The sequence below is a fragment of the Harpia harpyja genome, chromosome 11 (assembly GCF_026419915.1).
Source record: "Harpia harpyja isolate bHarHar1 chromosome 11, bHarHar1 primary haplotype, whole genome shotgun sequence".
Taxonomy (NCBI): Eukaryota; Metazoa; Chordata; class Aves; order Accipitriformes; family Accipitridae; genus Harpia; species Harpia harpyja.
The window spans coordinates 10437834-10454581 of NC_068950.1; the positions used below are offsets into that span (position 1 = coordinate 10437834).

Genomic DNA, 16748 nt, shown 5'->3' on the forward strand with positions numbered 1-16748 from the left:
TTTAGATTCAAACACATATTCTAAAATTACCTACTTAAAAACAACATAAACAACTGAAGGTTCCATTGCGATCCATAACTTACTGGCAGCATAGACTTTCATATTCTTTTCCCTACTATTTTCTACATACCAGACATCAACATGTAAATGTACGCATTAACCCTAACTTAAAGTTAGGCCTGCAACATCAGTTCACATATGATTCTCTCCTTTTGATTACCAACTTTAGAAAGTATATTCCAGATGTTAATTCTATCAGACTTTTATAAGAAGTTATCCAATAATTTCCTATCTTAGATGCCTATTCACCAGATTTAAGTGAAAATTACCACATTAAAAGCAATTTAAGAGTACAAGCAGAATTTACAGGTTTCTCCACAAATTATTGTTTATTAAAAAAAAAAAAACCACAAAGGAAAACTCCACACACTAACCTTTAATGCATCCTTGCAAGAATACTATTACTTTTCATTTCTACAGAGAAAAGGTTGCAAAGAAATTGAAACCTTTGGCATCCACTAGAAGAACAGTAAGACTACCCAATACCTAAGTGTTACAGAGAGTAAAAATTGGTTTGGGCTTAAATTTCACAAGATGTTAGTGCCCTCTAGTGTAAAAACTATTATAAATCAGTTTTCATAGGTCTATGTTTATAACAAGCATGACTGTTTCTGAAGTTGCTATTATTTATGAAATTCACTTTAGGTTTGTAGTTTAACCCAGAACTATTACACAGTCTGCAAATAAATGGAGAAGGTAAGTGACAGGTAACTAAGTAATACCACATGACAAAATAGTATTACAGCATCTCATACTTAAGACCTCTATGTAATAAAATAACGTAATCCAAAAAGCTCTATCTCCAAGTGACCTAAAACAGGAAGGTCAGATAAACAAGCCTGGAAAGCAATAAACTGCAATATTTAAATAATAAAATATCCTCAAAAAAAGGCAGTAACTTTAAAGTGTCATTGTAGAAACGCAATATAGAAAGGAGGGCAACTGACAGCCACATTGCAAATTTCAGTCAAACACCATAGCTTCTAGGTATTTTGGGGTATTAATAGTCCCCATCAGACCTACGTTGAGCTGTACTTCTGCAGTTCAGAACAGCCATCCACATTCTACCCATTCTTGTTTTGTTTTTTAAAAAAACTGATGGGACCGTCTCATTCACAGTACAGAAGATGCTACATTTCACTTCAGCATTATACTCCCAGCCCATACACTGTAATTGTGTTTCCTCCACTAAAAATACACTTAACTGCACTTAGATTTTAGCTGGTATTATCCTAACAGACCATATGAAGGGAAAAAAATACCTGATCTTTGGCTTGCGAGTGTCACTGCTGTTCTGCCCTTTCCTATCTCAATTACCCTTCAGATTGTCTCATACGGAATATTTCCAAATGCCCAGCTCCCCAGTGCCTCTTTCCTATAGCCTTTTCATTTACTTAACTGAAAAGCAAGGAAATAAAACTAACTGATGTGTCATAATTTTCATTTATATAGTAACAGTAGAGGACAGAAGTAGCACATCTCCAAAACCAGTTTCAGGCCCTCCACACATTCAAAATAGTACACTTGTCCCAGTTTAATCATCTTCTCTGCTGAAAAAAACATACTCTTTAAAAATTTGTATTTTTTTTTTTAACCACTGTAATTATAAGGAAAATTGACACTCTGCACAATTTCATCATACTATCTGGCCCATAATTGTATCATACAAAGCCAATCTTAAACTAAAAGTTATATATTTGACACTTGTCTCACATATACTTCAATTGTTCCCCTTCCCCATACTAACAGGGGGCAACAAGGGGAAGAATTGGGGAAGAAGAGTTTCTGACCAAGGAAAAAGAAAAACTGAGGTTTGGGGGGGGTTTGTGGAGGGATTTGAGTGGTGCTATTTAAAAGAAATTATGCATATCATAGAAGCCTATGGAGTTGGCAGAGCAGCCTCAGATAAACAAGCATGAATTAATTCCTCTATAAGCAACAGGGTTAAAGCCCAGTTTCCTAATGATTAGTCTCACATAACCCACAGGTACTCAGACAGGCCCTAGCAACTCCTCCCACCACCTACCCCCATATTTCCTAATGCACTATCTCAAGCCTTACCCTTGGTCCCTTAACATAACAGCCCCAGTTTGCTACCTGTTTGCTAAGCTATTAGGAGTTTTGTTTGCATCTGCCCACCCATTCTGAGTGCCAGACAGGCACTTACTCCTGTGCTGTCTGAACACAGCCATGCTCATTCACCTAACAGCAGGCTAAATGGGATCGGTGAGCCTGGCAACTACATGATAGACTTTACACCTTAGAGGACTGTACCTGGAGGGTACAATGGTGGTGCACTGATTTGGGTTTTCCTTTTCTACACGGTTACTGACTGTGATGAGAATTGTGAGAACTCTGTCCCTTAGTCCAGTATGGTTGAAATTGGCCACCCTGCAGAGAAGAGACTCCTACGAGGTACATAAAAGGTGGATTTTTTTTTTTTTTAAGTAAGTAGAAAATCGCTTAGAAAAACACTACATGCAAAGGAAACTGAGATTACAAAATATAACATCTGCCAGTCAGGCTGTATCATAACAAAGCTGTCCACACAATGTTAATTTTGTACCCACTGCTGCATTACAATAGTATGTTTGAATACATTTATACTTTTTCCCACTTTGTGGAGATACGGTAAGGGGCAGAACTGCTATGAACTAGCATTTATCAACTTTAAAGTTCCAGAATTTGCAAAATTTAAAATGTACTTTTGAAAGCTGCATTAGGCATGAGAACATCACCACTCCCATAACAATGAAAAGTCACAGCAACAATTTTGGCCAGTGTATCATTTAAGACAAATATTGGAAAAATCCTAACACTGGAATAACCAAATAATTTGCTTGCTATACCACCCTTCTGCTTAACACCAAAATAAGTAGTAAAAAGCAATATCAGAAAGTGATCAACAGCAGAGCTGTTCAGAGCAACATAGCTGGATATGTGAAATGACTGCCGCCACACTGCAATAGTGAGTCACAGTTTTCACTGCATACCCTGTATATCCAATTACAAAAACGTAATTACATTGAGTAATTTGAACTTCAAGTCTGTTTCTCCTCTTCAATTTAATAACCACCTTTGTGCTCAGAAATGCATTAAATGTAGAATTGAAAGTGTTTTATACAACACAAAATACTTAAGCATGCATTTATGCCAACCTTGAAGCCTGGACACACTATGTGGTATCTTCCTATCTCTTCATGCCATGCATACTATACAGTAAAAAGCAAGCTAAAAATACTGATAAAAAGATTCATCATGCCCAAAGAATGAAAATGTCTAGACTAATGTCATGGTTTAACCCCAGCCGGCAACTAAGCACCACACAGCCACTTGCACACTCACCCCCGGTGGGATGGGGGAAGAGAATCAGAAGGGTATAAGTGAGAAAACTTGTGGGCTGAGATAAAGGCAGTTTAATAGGTAAAGCAAAAGCCGCACACACAAGCAAAGCAAAACAAGGAATTCATTCACTACTTCCCACCAGCAGGCAGGTGTTCAGCCATCTCCATGAAAGCAGGGCTCCATCACGCATAAGGGTTACTTGGGAAGACAAACGCCATCACTCCGAACGTCCCCCCCTTCCCTCTTCTTCCCCCAGCTTTATATGCTGAGCATGACGTCATGTGGTCTGGAATATCCCTTTGGTCCATTGGGGTCAGCTGTCCCAGCTGTGTCCCCTCCCAGCTTCTTGTGCACCCCCAGCCTGCCCACTGGTGGGGTGGGGTGAGAAGCAGAAAAGACCTTGACTCTGTGTGAGCACTGCTCACCAATAACGAAAACATCCCTGTGTTATCAACACTTGTTTTCAGCCCAAATCCAAAACATAGCCCCATAACAGCTACTATGAGGAAAATTATCCCAGCCAAAACCAGCAAAACTAAGCAGGGTCTGTTGTCTTCAGTGAGTCACAGTTTTTCTGCAAATTCACCCAAGGCTGTATTTGATGATCATTCCACTACAGTGACTGACCTGTAAACCCCCAAAAGAGCAGGCAGCTCGGTGAAGATGAGCAAGGGCAACATGCCCATAAAGCTCAGGGAATAATGCAGGGTGTGACTGACCACAGCTGTTGCAAAGAAGCTGATTTTATCTCAGCACAAAGGGGACCACAGGGTGGCCTTTGTTTTAGATAAACAGCTACGTCAGTTGAGCAGATCAACTGACTACATTACAGTTGAGTGAATCAACTAGCAGTGTAAGTGTTTCTCCCTGAGTTCATTAAAAAAAGTGTCTCCCTGAGTTAGCTAGACCAGTATGTGGGAGTGAATACGTGGCTCAGCGCAACAGAGTACAAAAACTAAATAACAAAGGAATTTCAAAGAGAGCAACAGGCTTGAGCTGGCTTCAACCCACGTATTCCTTCCTGGCAACTGGGGGTGCCCAACATCATGACAGTGAGCATATTCTAGAGACCAGTAATGGGGATCACATTGGTATTGTGTTTGAACTGTATATTGCAATTGCTGTATTTTGTTAAGTTTAACTTGCATTTGTATTGTGATTTCAGTATATTTTGCATCACTCTGCTAAATCAGAAATCCTACCCGCAACATCAACTATCTTCAAATAGTAAATTTAATACTAAACATTACACCCTCTGTGGAACATCTGAAATAACCTGGTCAGAGAGTATTGGACTCTGACAGCTACCTAATAGGACACCTAAGCCTGGCTCCCTTCCACAGCAGAATCCAGGGATATTCTCGTCTCAGCTTGGGTCAAACACTATCCCAAAAATATACTGTACAAACAGCACTTTAAAAGACAACCCTAAAATTACATTAAAAACTTCCTGTCCAGAACAGTACAAAAGCTTTGAGGAAACATAGCCACAGTGCAATTTTATGAATAGCTCAAGAGTCATGATGACCAATATCCTCTTTGTTCTTATTCATAATGTCAGTACAAAGTGTCATTTGTTTTGATCACAGATTCCAATGATGAATGCAGAAGTGCCTTGCATGGATTATGATCAACTACAAATGTAGAGTCACTACCAAAGACCTTGGGGACCAAAGAACAGTAGGAACCAAAAAAATCAGTTCCAGACACAATCAACCTGAGCTCCTGATCTTGTGGAAACTCTTATTGGTATTTTCACAAACAGTACAGAAAAAGCTACTTCTTTCTAAAGGAGGAACAGAAGTGTATTAGGCTTCACTGAATCTTCACTCCCCCACACATAGTACAGCCTAGCTAGATTCAACTATTCCATACCAGGACCTCAAGACAGTTTAGTGAAATCTTTGAGCCACTGACTGAATCCTAATTCTGGATCTGAGTCCTTTGATTCTTAGTTAGAAGTGTATTTTTTTCCAGCACTGCTTGGCACTTTCTAAATTAACATTGCTTTTAACCACTGAACACAAGGTAGAAGCTTCAATGAAACACAAATTCAAGTTCTTCAAGCAACTGTCAACATTTACCTAATATGCATCAAGTCAGATCCTTCTGTCTGGAATTACTTTGTGGAACCACTTCAGTATCTTGGATGCCTCACTGCCCTTTTGATCAGAACTTGTTAAATACAATATGGGCCAATTAATCTATAGTCCCTTACCATACAGGGCTACAGGAAACAGCCTCTGTTACAATTACTCATTTTGCACATGGTAATTCCTACCTTACATGAAGAACACCCAGAAATGCTTGTGGGTTTGGGTGTCAGGTTCTTGTGCACTTCCCTCACTCAGTAGTTTGAGGTAAAGTATCTCTGCTAAAAAGTCACAATAATATAGCCAAAATAAATCAAACGATACTAAAAATATGGCAATGTTAAGATGCTGCCCCTTTAATGCATTCTCCTGGTACTCTTTCCTTTATCTTTATAAGGCATATAGTTATGAAATAAATACCTTTTAGTCTGATCTTTGGGGTTTTTTTTGTTTTTTAGGTTAACAGAATATGGATTATACTTCCCATAAGATCACTATATAGATGTTGTGAGACACTTAGGTAACATGTTGCACCTTGAGCAAGTAGGGGTATAGGAAATTCTGCTGACCCAAGCCCCAGCATGGATGCCTCGCACACCAAGCACGCCTCTCGCTGGTCTGTATCAAGTTGGCAGGTGGAAGTTCTGGATGTTCTGCTGTACAGGGGTGCTATATGACCCTAGCTGCATACATGCTGCCACACACCTAAGTTAACTGTTTGGGGAAGTGGTTCAAGGTGCCCCAGGGGCACACAGGTGCCAAGGAAGGTTAAGTAAGGAAGACAGTGTCCTGGCACACAGGCACTACATCCACCACCATACACAAGTATTCATGCCACCTGCCATCAGGGCAAGGGCTGATCACACTCACAGTTCTTCCCTGCAGTTTGGTGCACATGCACCTTAATATGCCTAGAAGACCTGTATACATAAGGACTGTGTTAGCAAAGGCACATACTACCCAATACTAAAGAAAAAAAAAAAAAATCACTCGTTTGCCAGGCTATATGTTGTCTGTTCTGCAACAGGAAAGATTTCGGAAGCAGCACAAGGCTGCACTGTGATAACAAGAGTTGTTACAGTTACTGCAGTGGGGAAAAAAATCCAAGGTAGTCCAAGGGACCATCAGGCTTTTAATGCTCCTGACTTAAATGCATGGCCTCCTTCTCTTGCCCCAGAAGCCACTGTTCTTTATTAATTACTTGCCATCAGAACTTCTCAAAGTCCTTAGGAGCTATGTACAGATAGGCAAAGCTAGATACATGTCTAAAGATGACAAGAAATCTTATTGTCTAAAAGGTAAAAGCAGAGATAACTTCTAAAAAAACCAAACAAAAAAAAACTATGAAATAAAACACACACAAAAAAATACAAAACACACACCCCACACCAAAACAAAAACCAACACACACAAAAGCCCCATAATTAAGCAGAAAGTCAGCAAGGAATAGGCAACAGGACATTCATCCAACTATGAAAGAAGATTCTGTCAAGCCAAACCGAACTGTATCTTCCAAACTATACCCTTCAGTTTTACACTCAATCCACCAAAACAAAAAACCCAACTAGGTTACTGCACTGTAAGAATAAAGATAGTATGTACGCAGCATTAAAAAAGAAAAATAAAACCACCTAAACACATGCTTTAATTCAGTTTTCAGTAAGCATGGTAATATTAAGATGTAATATAAGATAGCAAACTGATAAAAATAGAAACTTCCACAATAGAGATTAAATAAAAGCTCAAGCAACTTAATATAACCCCATCCTCCTGCAGGAAATTTATCACTGAAGATAATCAGATCCCAGACCCAAAATTTCACATACTATGAAATCTCCACTGAGACACATGAGTCTTGACAAAGCATTTGATAAGCTGCCACTAGTGAAGAGTGAGATAAGAGACACTAGTAGAAGACATGCACAGGATAGAGACATGACAAAAACAAAGATAAAGGAGCATAATATTAGAGTAGGAAGAGATTACTAACAGTTATTAAACATGCAACACCAGTACAAATATTAGAATAACAAAACATTTGGAAATAGAGGAAAGCGACATAATATAGGACAAATAAAACTATCTGATGGATAGAAGAATGAAAAATGAAAGTCAATCGTTAAAGGATTATTTGGGTTGATCCCTGTAAAATTTCTGCTATGAATTTCAGCACATCAGTTGGAAATGACTGCCACCAATGCTGTAAGCATGAAGTAGCCACATGAGATCAATATGTTTGCATTAGTTATGGACAAATACCTCCAAAACATTTCATAGAGACACTGATGCTGTACTCTCTGCAGTTCTGGTCACCTGGCTTCCAAAAGATTTTTTGAACTAAATATATGCAGAGAAAGGCTTCCCATTTCTCTGAAGACTCCATTGCAGAAGTGGAAACCAGGAGACCTCAGCTTGCTTAGGCTAACAAACTGAAATCTGCACAAGGATACACTTGCCATGTTCAAATATCAGGAGGACAAACCAGGAGTACAAGTAAAATGTAAATTTATGCTCAGAATCAGAATACGGCAATCAGGTTCTTGAACAGTTTCTAGAAAACAGTACTAAAAGCAGAAAACCATAGCTGCTTAAGTTGATATTAAGACTCATTCTTGAAAGGATTCGTCATATGGCACCTACATCAGCAGTATAGTTAACCCAATAACACAGACTCCTTTTTTCATTGGTTTGATTAGTCCTGCTGCAAACTCAAAGCACTTCTATATTCATACAACTCAATCACTCAGTTATGTCACACATCCACTCTTTTCCTAAGCATCTGTTGCACAACAGTCACTGTAGTATCAGCTGTTTAAGCTCCAAGACAGATGAAATTAGAATCCACAGAATAGCAACAAATAGAACAAAAAAATTATCTTATTAGGTTTGACAATGAAATTTTAAATACAAAAAAAAAAGCTTCATTTAAATATGGTCCTTAATTTAGATTCTCTTCTCTTACCCTAGAAAAGGCTCTACCTGGACAAACAATTAAGTGAAATTATTATTCTTTGTTAAGAGGACACTACCCACAGAGCACTTTCACTATCATGTGTGCGCTCACATTCTGGACAACAAAATCATCTTATCGCTGCTTTTATGCACCTCATTCTCTGACTTTGGGGGCAGGAAGGAGAAAAAAAGAGAGTTAATACATAGTAAGGCTCTGTCTCATTCATATCTTACTCAGTTTCCAGCTATCAAGATCCCTTCTTCATGGTGCTCCAGTACCCAGTGCGCTCTCTAACCTCAAGAACTGGTACAACTCGTAGCTTCCATTTCCTCAGACGAGATAAAGAAAAAACCTCAAAAAGCCAGAATATCCTTCTCCAGGGCATAAGCTACTTGTTTACCAAACCCTATTACAAAAATCAAACTATTAGCTCAGCTTGTAATCAGCTTGCAAAAACAATAAAGAAGTTCAGCTCAAAATGGAAGGTTTTTAAAATTAGTTACACACAAATAGGAAGGAGATCCTTACCGTTCTGACTTCCACCCTTCAAAAGCCAGTTACACTCAGTGGACTGACTCATAGCCAAGAGTTAACTGGTAGATACTGTAGCACAAGGCAACAAATTTTAGCACTAGCATTGGTACACAGCTGCAAGCAGTAGCAGATCCTGGCCCTTGCACAGTGCAGGCATGAATGAAGCAGAAGGAAAGAATCATTGCAGGCAACAAATGGAGTGAGCCAAAAATGTGAACATGTGTATGTGCTATTTAAGTTTAGCCTGGGGTTGTAAGAGGTTTGCTTTCTTCTAACAAATGGTCTCTCCAGCAGAGTTTGAGTGTGAAAAGACAAAATACAGGTTTACTAAGTAACTTCTTAGCTGCACAAGAACTGAAGAAGTTTCTGCTCACAAACCACTTACAAATTATCAGGTTCCCAAAGCTTCTTTCTTCAGAGATCACCTAGAAGCCTCTATTCCATTTTGTAGTTCTTTAGAAAGAACATTGCACAGAAGAACGTTTTATTCCTTTGGATCTGGCTATTATTTTACAATTGCTGTCTGAACAGACTGAACATCTGAAATTATGATGCATGGCTTGTTTTTCCTCCCATACACCAAAAGGGTAAGCATTAGGGAACCAAATTATTTTAGCACAGAAAGTACATTGAGTATAATAAGGTTTTGCCCTCCTCAGTCTCCCTCTCCAGAATTCAAGTCTACCAACAGTTTAGCCTGTTTGAGCAACATTTCTTCAAATATCTGAAGAAGAAATCCAAGCTTGCTCAGTCAGGAACCGGAGGAGGATCCCTCCTCACCCCAAACACACAAAACAGGAATAATCATAACCTAGAGACATTTTTGAAACATAGGAACTATTGGTATTTATTTCCATGAATAAGTAGTAAAGAGGGCAAAGAAAATATATAGGAATGATTTAAATTAGAAGCAGATACTTTTAATTAATTAGGCAGCTCTAAGATTATAACCTTTCCACAGTAGGCTTCTCCAAGACCTCCACCACATGCCCATATAGCTATCTGTTTGTTTGCAAACAAGAAGAGCAGTAAGTGATTAATGTTATGTTGATTACCTGATGCTCAGTTTGCAAAATATTTTTGTCATGGGTTAGACATGCAGGCAGGGTATCAGTGGAACAAAGGAAGAATACATCTGTGGACAACATTCTGAACAGAAAAGTCATACTTAAGAGCACGCAAGAGTGGAGCACTGAATGCTACTAGCATGAACTTCAGGATCCAAATATTCTTTTCAGATGTACTCAGATCCAGTTTTGCATCTTTTCTGGATAATGCAAACACATGAATAGAGAAGAATTATTATAGACTGCACATCAGCAAAAATATCACAACACACTGTGAAAAGTCTCTAGAAGCTGACTTTTATATTCTTAGTTTTAAATTTGATTTTTTTATTTTAAATAAGGCAACACTAAAAATTCCAGCAGAAGACAAACTTGAAAATCAGTATAACAATCTACAAACGGACCCATGTGGGTAGCATACCTTCTCTCAGAATAGAAAAAGTACTTCACAGGAAAAAGATTTGGGGAAAATATCTAAATAAAGTTTTGTGTGCAACTGCACACTTGCAAGTTCTGAAACAGAGATGACTACTGACAGCATGAGCTTTTTTACTGTCAATAGGCTACAGGAACTCCATCACCAACAATCACCACAACTTGCGCACCAAAAGCACATACAAGAAAAAACAGTGATGAAAACTGAGACTGAGGATCTAGACTGAATATTCTGTGTAAACCTACACATCACACATGGATGTACAGAAAACTCAAATATCCATGCAATTCATTGAATAATCTTTTGTAGGCTTTAAGTGCTAGAGTCAAAATTGTGAACAGCCAAATCAAAACCAAGATGAGCAAACCATCCTAGGACAGATTTTTAACAAGGGAGAAATAACAAAGTACCAACTGCTGCTGAGTAACAGCCTCCAAATCCATAGAATTAAAGACTCAGTACATACACCTGCTTCAACTACACACTTTCTTTGTGCAGCAAGACAAAAAAGATTTACATTTAAGGAACAGAAGGCAAACCCGTCCTACATTGAATGCCTGACTTTCTCATTCAGGAAGAAGAAAATACTGTTAAGAGAACATTTTACTGTATTTTTTGTAAAGCCATTAATAGACAATGAGGATCTTTCTTGAACAAGACACACAGTATCTTAGTCTGTTTTAAAATTCAGCTTTCAGAGAGATGAGTACAGTCTTTACCAATAACACCTGTGATAACATTTCAATAATGTTCTCTATATTCTTATTTTAACATCATGCATCGATATGGAAGTTTGCACTGTTGCTATAGAAATGGTGCTAACAGGAAAAAATCTAACAGCATATGAATTGCCTAGATTTGGTATGATGACTATTATGTGGAACTACAATAGACATTTGGAGAAGAGAGCTGGATTTTCTGCCTGTGCCGCTATCCCCTGCATTCGTTTATGAAAGCGTGTCAAGCTCAGAGTATTCAACTTCTACAAGCAAACAATACACAAACCCCAGTTATTTATCCATCCAAGCAACCACATCTTTCCCACATTTCCAACTGCCTTTGGAAGAACCTCAGTGAATCACTCAACTAATGCAAGAGCAGGTTAAGACCCAAATACCAATAGTTTAAATACTTTTCTTCACCCGAGACCACTGAGTAACTACTGACCACCAAAGCATCTGCCTAGTAAAACATGACAGGGAAACTGAGCAAATCCAAGTTAATTCACACAAGTCCAGGACTTCAACAAACCAAATAGATGTTGGAATCTTGTTTTAAATGTTCAAGAACAACCAGATAAATCCATGGAGGATTTGTCAGCTGGCCTAACCAGATGTCAATGACCTACTCAAAGCGTCTGAAATTGGAGACCAAGCATATATTTGCTTCAACTAAAATAACTTAAGAGTGAACATTTTCATGAAGGAGGAGAGTATATTTTTAAGCTGGTATCAGACTTTTTTCTTGTTACCAAAACAGAAACTTACAAGTAGATTGCAGGGAAATCTTGTCTCTTTAGATACTCAAAGCAGACAGGAATTTATCTGAAGGCCTGAAATTCTGGTATACCCACATTACTTCTTGTGCACCAACAAAAACAGTTGAATCACCAGGAAAACTAAATGTGATTATGAGGTAAATAGACAGTATAAATGAAAGTCCTGCTGGAGCTATTTCTAAGCCATCTATCTACATTATTGATGAAAGGATCTGCTCTAAAGAAGGAATGACATAATAAATATCTACAGAGTTTGTAGAACTTGTGTAACTGACATAGAATATAATGTTTTCCAGAAGACATCAAAAAAGACACTGAGATGTAGCATAAGCATTAATTTGAAGAGCATAGCTGGCAAAGCACAAGAACCATGCAAAACTAATGGTAGAAAAGGCAAGCCTCAAATTCTTGTCACAAAACAGGGAAAAAGACAAACTGCAGGGGAATGATTAATGATAAGGCTCTTTACAGCACACATGACTTCAAACTGACCAGGGACCAAGGAAATCAAGTAATTTCTCAAACTGCTTCCTAAGGAGGTAGAGGCATGGTATTTTGTTTGTGAGCTGTGCTTCAAATGAGCAATGCAAAAATCATTAACTGCTAAAAAGGTGCATATATCATTTTTCTCTACACCGGATTTAGTGGCAATATGATCCAGCAAGCCAGCAAAGGAGAACACAAACCTTGACACAGTTTACTGGCATTAAAGAAGTAAAGGCACAAGATGCACATGTACACACACAAGCTGATTGCCTGCATGGTTTGAAAGGAACAGAAAAGCTGTAGATACTTAAGCCTAGTGAGAACAGCTAAACATGTTCAAAGCAGGAACAAGCATTTTCTTCCAGATCTCTCAGAAAGCATGGGGAATCCTGCAATTGTTATATGCCTTGAAGAGCGTGGCAACTGCTGACAGAATAACAGCATCCAGCTCATTTACCCCACACACAAAGATTCCAGTATGCCTTCGATACAGTCTGTCAAGCAGGATTTTTAAGATTATTCCAGTACTATGAACTCAGCACAGTAAGTTAACAAGTAATACCCTATCCAAATTGTACTTGGATATTTGAGATATTCAGTGGATGACTGGATAATTATTACTCAAACATGTCATTCAGGCTTATCAAATGCAGCTGTGTCCATTTCTGCCAAATCAATGGATGCATGCATTAAAAATTGATTTAAGTGCAGATACGTGCAAGCTGAAAACTTGGGTCCAATAGCAATGACAGAGGCAGCCTGTACACAATCTAGTTTTGATAAGAAATTTGGAGGAGGATGGTGTTTTGAATGTAAATCTACTGTTTTACAGCAGATAACACTACTTCTTAAGGAAATCATGCTGTTTAATGGTTCGTTTAACTAAAAAGAAAATTACATTCATCTTTGTGTTAATCTTTTAATTGATAAAAAGTAAATCTAGAATGCTATAATGCAAGAAAGTCCACACCACGAGATGGCAGGGTATCACAATTAGAAATACAAAAACCATTGTTATGTGACTATTCAGTGATGTTAACTGTATCTTTAAAAAGCTCACAGACCAGCACCTTCCAAAAAAAAAAAATCTACTAAAAACTGCTACTTCAGTTAGTACTAACAGCTGAAATCTCTAATCTTAGCACACTGATTAGAAAATGCTTTGCTTTCCTTTCTAGAATCACCAAAACCATCCCAGTATTAAAACAAAGCACAGTAGTGCAAATCTTGGGGAAATCACAATCAGGATCTGAGGATCTTTGCTTTTGTTCGAAAACACCGACCAAGTAAGCTTTTCTGTTCTCTGGCAACTTCTGGCAGGAAACCTTGCAGATGTTCTGCCTTAAATTTTGCACAGAAGTCTTCCCCGCTCCCCTACAGAGAGGGGATCTTCTGGCCCAGACTAATCAATAGTGCTGGTTTACTCTTAAAACAACAGAGATTAGCCATTCTGGACAAACCAATTAAAGCTAATTCTTCATCTCATCTAAATGAAAATACAACACTTCTTTGAGACCCTGTTATGCCCTGTATTGCTGCGTTAAGAGTTTTAAGTTAAAAAAAAAATTCAGCCACCCGAATAAATACACAGCTTGGCCAAGATGAACATTTTTGCTGTCACATAAGATTCCCCTTGAATAAGAGGAAAAACATGGGAAAAAGACCATGCCTAATAAAGAGAACTGAAAGGGTCTGGGGGACAGTTTTTAAGTATTTGGAAACAGCAGCCTAAGTTAGAATTTGGACAAGGATTTGATACTGCTTCATCATTGACATTAAACCATTCTTGTCCTGGAGGTACAAGGAAATCTGTCAACCTAAGAAATATAAGTGGACACTGCACACTAAACAGGCAGTAACCTTGCTTGAATCAACTGAAAAGCCCCAGTGAAGAGAAAGCTGTGCTGGGAAACAAACTGAGGTGGGAGAGCTGGACAGTCACCCCAGTTGCCAGCAGGACATTTTGTTGCCCTGCAGAGGCAGAGCACAGCCCATGAGCTGCCAGTTGGAGAGCCCTGTTACACAGAATTGTGTGCTTTTAAATTCTGCACCATTTAAGCATTTTTAATGCCTGATTATTGAGAGTTTAAGACACATTACCTTATCACTGTAATATTGCAGCAAGGAATGAATTTGAGGTCCCTGTTCAGAAATTGTGTGAATTTGCAATTCCAGAAGGCATTCTTTGGTGACATACAAGATATATTAAAATACTTTACATTGCAGTATTTCCAAACCGTTCTACTAATAATCTGTCTTTGCCATGCCCTGAGCAACAGTGTGGACTAGATGACCCCCAGGTGTCCCCCCTAAAGTATTCTGATTCCCTAGTTTAAAGACAACACAAAAGGCATTAACGATCTAATTAAAACAATGCGTAAGTTCATAGAGAAAGAAGTATATCCAAAAACACTGATCAAGCAGAATCAAACCACACAATCTACTTCATTTCTTGCTCTCCTGATGATATGAATTTTACATATATTTGTTAGATTCAAAAAAGAGTAGATAAACATTATTAAAAAGGCTTGAGAGCCGTTTGAACATGTTTGAATCTTCCCTTATTTCCTTCTAGGAAGATTTGGTAAAATTTGGCTTCAAGCCTCCAACAAAAACATTCTACTTCATAATAAATACAAAGAAGATCCTCCAGAATAGTCACAGAAAGCTATTTTTAAATGCATGACTTCAAGTAATCAACTTGTGGCATGGGTATGTTCTCTTAGCTAGGAAAAGCAGCACTGCAATGGTTACTCAGCCCAGAGGAAGATGTTATTCATGTGGCCTCTCCCCCCCAACATTAACAAGCACCAGAGGTAGATCACAGTCCATTTTGTCCTTCCTGAAAAAACATTACAGAAAAGCAAGACTGCCAGACATGCGTACACAGGTTCAGAGGTGAGAAAGCCTGTGGACCCCAGAATGAGAAATGAAGTGTACTGGTGGTGGAAGGCCATAATCCAGGAATAGAAAAGCTGCAACCTCTCATGTTGTGAAATAGAGTCCAATGAGCAAGTAACAACAAATCAGCTGGGTATCATAGAGGGGCAGAAGCAACAAGAGAGAATGCACAAGCCCTATCCGCACTCACTTCTCCTAGCCCTGCTACACCTTTGACAAAAGATTTCATTGTGTTTTGATACTTGGTGATACTGCAACACTTCATGGTGTCACCACCATGACAGATTCAACCGATACTGCCCATAAGGATTTGGAAAATCTGAACTACAAAGAATTTGGTAAAAGAAATTAATATATGGACAAATTTTTCTACAGTTCAATATATATATATTTTTTAACTAAATAAATTCAGATCTTTCAGTGTTGTCTCAAAGCCAAGATTATCCATACTAGTGAATAATTAAAAATAATAATTAAAAAAAAACCCCACACAAATGAGTAATTCATTTCCCCATTCTATACTACCAGGAAGCGAGTTGCCTCTTACCTGCTAAAAGAATGGCTGAAAAAGCCAATACCTTGGCTGCACTTTGAAAATACTTTAATTTTTTAGTTAGTTTCACATTCAGCTTGCCAAGCCAGGGAGGTTCATTTTGGTTATGAATGTTATTTAAACATAAACGAGAGCCAGCCACATCATAAATAGAGTATTGGTACCTTACTGTTGAAATACCACTGAAGTCACTAGCCACAACATGGTCAGTGTGTTTTTGGCAGGTGGTATGCTTTTGAAACAGCTTTATCACTTAAAAGCCAAGATATTTTAATGAGCTACACAAACTTATCTTCCACTACCTCCAAGACAACAGAGAAAAACAGCTTCAGTGAAACCAGCAAACACACCTACCAATTTAAATGCAATACTCATATAGTGATTTACAGGGTCTTTCCAATCTAAGAATCTAGTTTTTTCACAAACAACAGAGGAGGGTTTTCCAGCTGAGTTGCATGTGGCTAATATACACTGTAAATCTGACCAAGCTATCAAACAGCAGGCAGCGGGGCTGCTCTACCACAGAGACTGCCACATAAGCCAGCTCCCTCACTGAGGAATGAAGCAAACTCAACATCAATTCATTCTGGGATCCAATTGTGTGCTCAACACAGACCCATCCCCCAAAAAGAACACAATTTGCAAATGGCATCTCCAACCTAGGCAAGACCCCTTTTTCTCTTCCAAGATGTGTTTTCTGATTTTGAAGATTGTTACATTAAAAAACGCTGGCCTCCTCTGCATTAGAGGAGATGCCAATTACAAATTCCAAAAGATTGCAATTTTCTTCCTGTAAGCAAAGCACTTCTACCAACATTAGGA

At 38.4% G+C, this 16748-nt stretch overlaps 1 protein-coding gene across 7 annotated transcripts in view; it reads right to left on the reverse strand.

Annotated features, from left to right (window-relative positions):
• The window catches only part of RALGPS2 (Ral GEF with PH domain and SH3 binding motif 2), a 128761-nt gene that overhangs the window by 101123 nt on the left and 10890 nt on the right, over nt 1-16748 (reverse strand). Inside the window, exon 1 of one of the 7 annotated variants that reach the window (XM_052800535.1) lies at nt 2335-2354. The exons of 5 other annotated variants lie outside the window; for them this stretch is intronic. The gene's annotated coding sequence lies outside the window, so the exon portion shown is untranslated. Of the gene's footprint in view, nt 1-1322; nt 1342-2334; nt 2355-16748 lie in introns of those variants that run through there. One more of the 7 variants, XM_052800531.1, reaches the window with a different exon arrangement.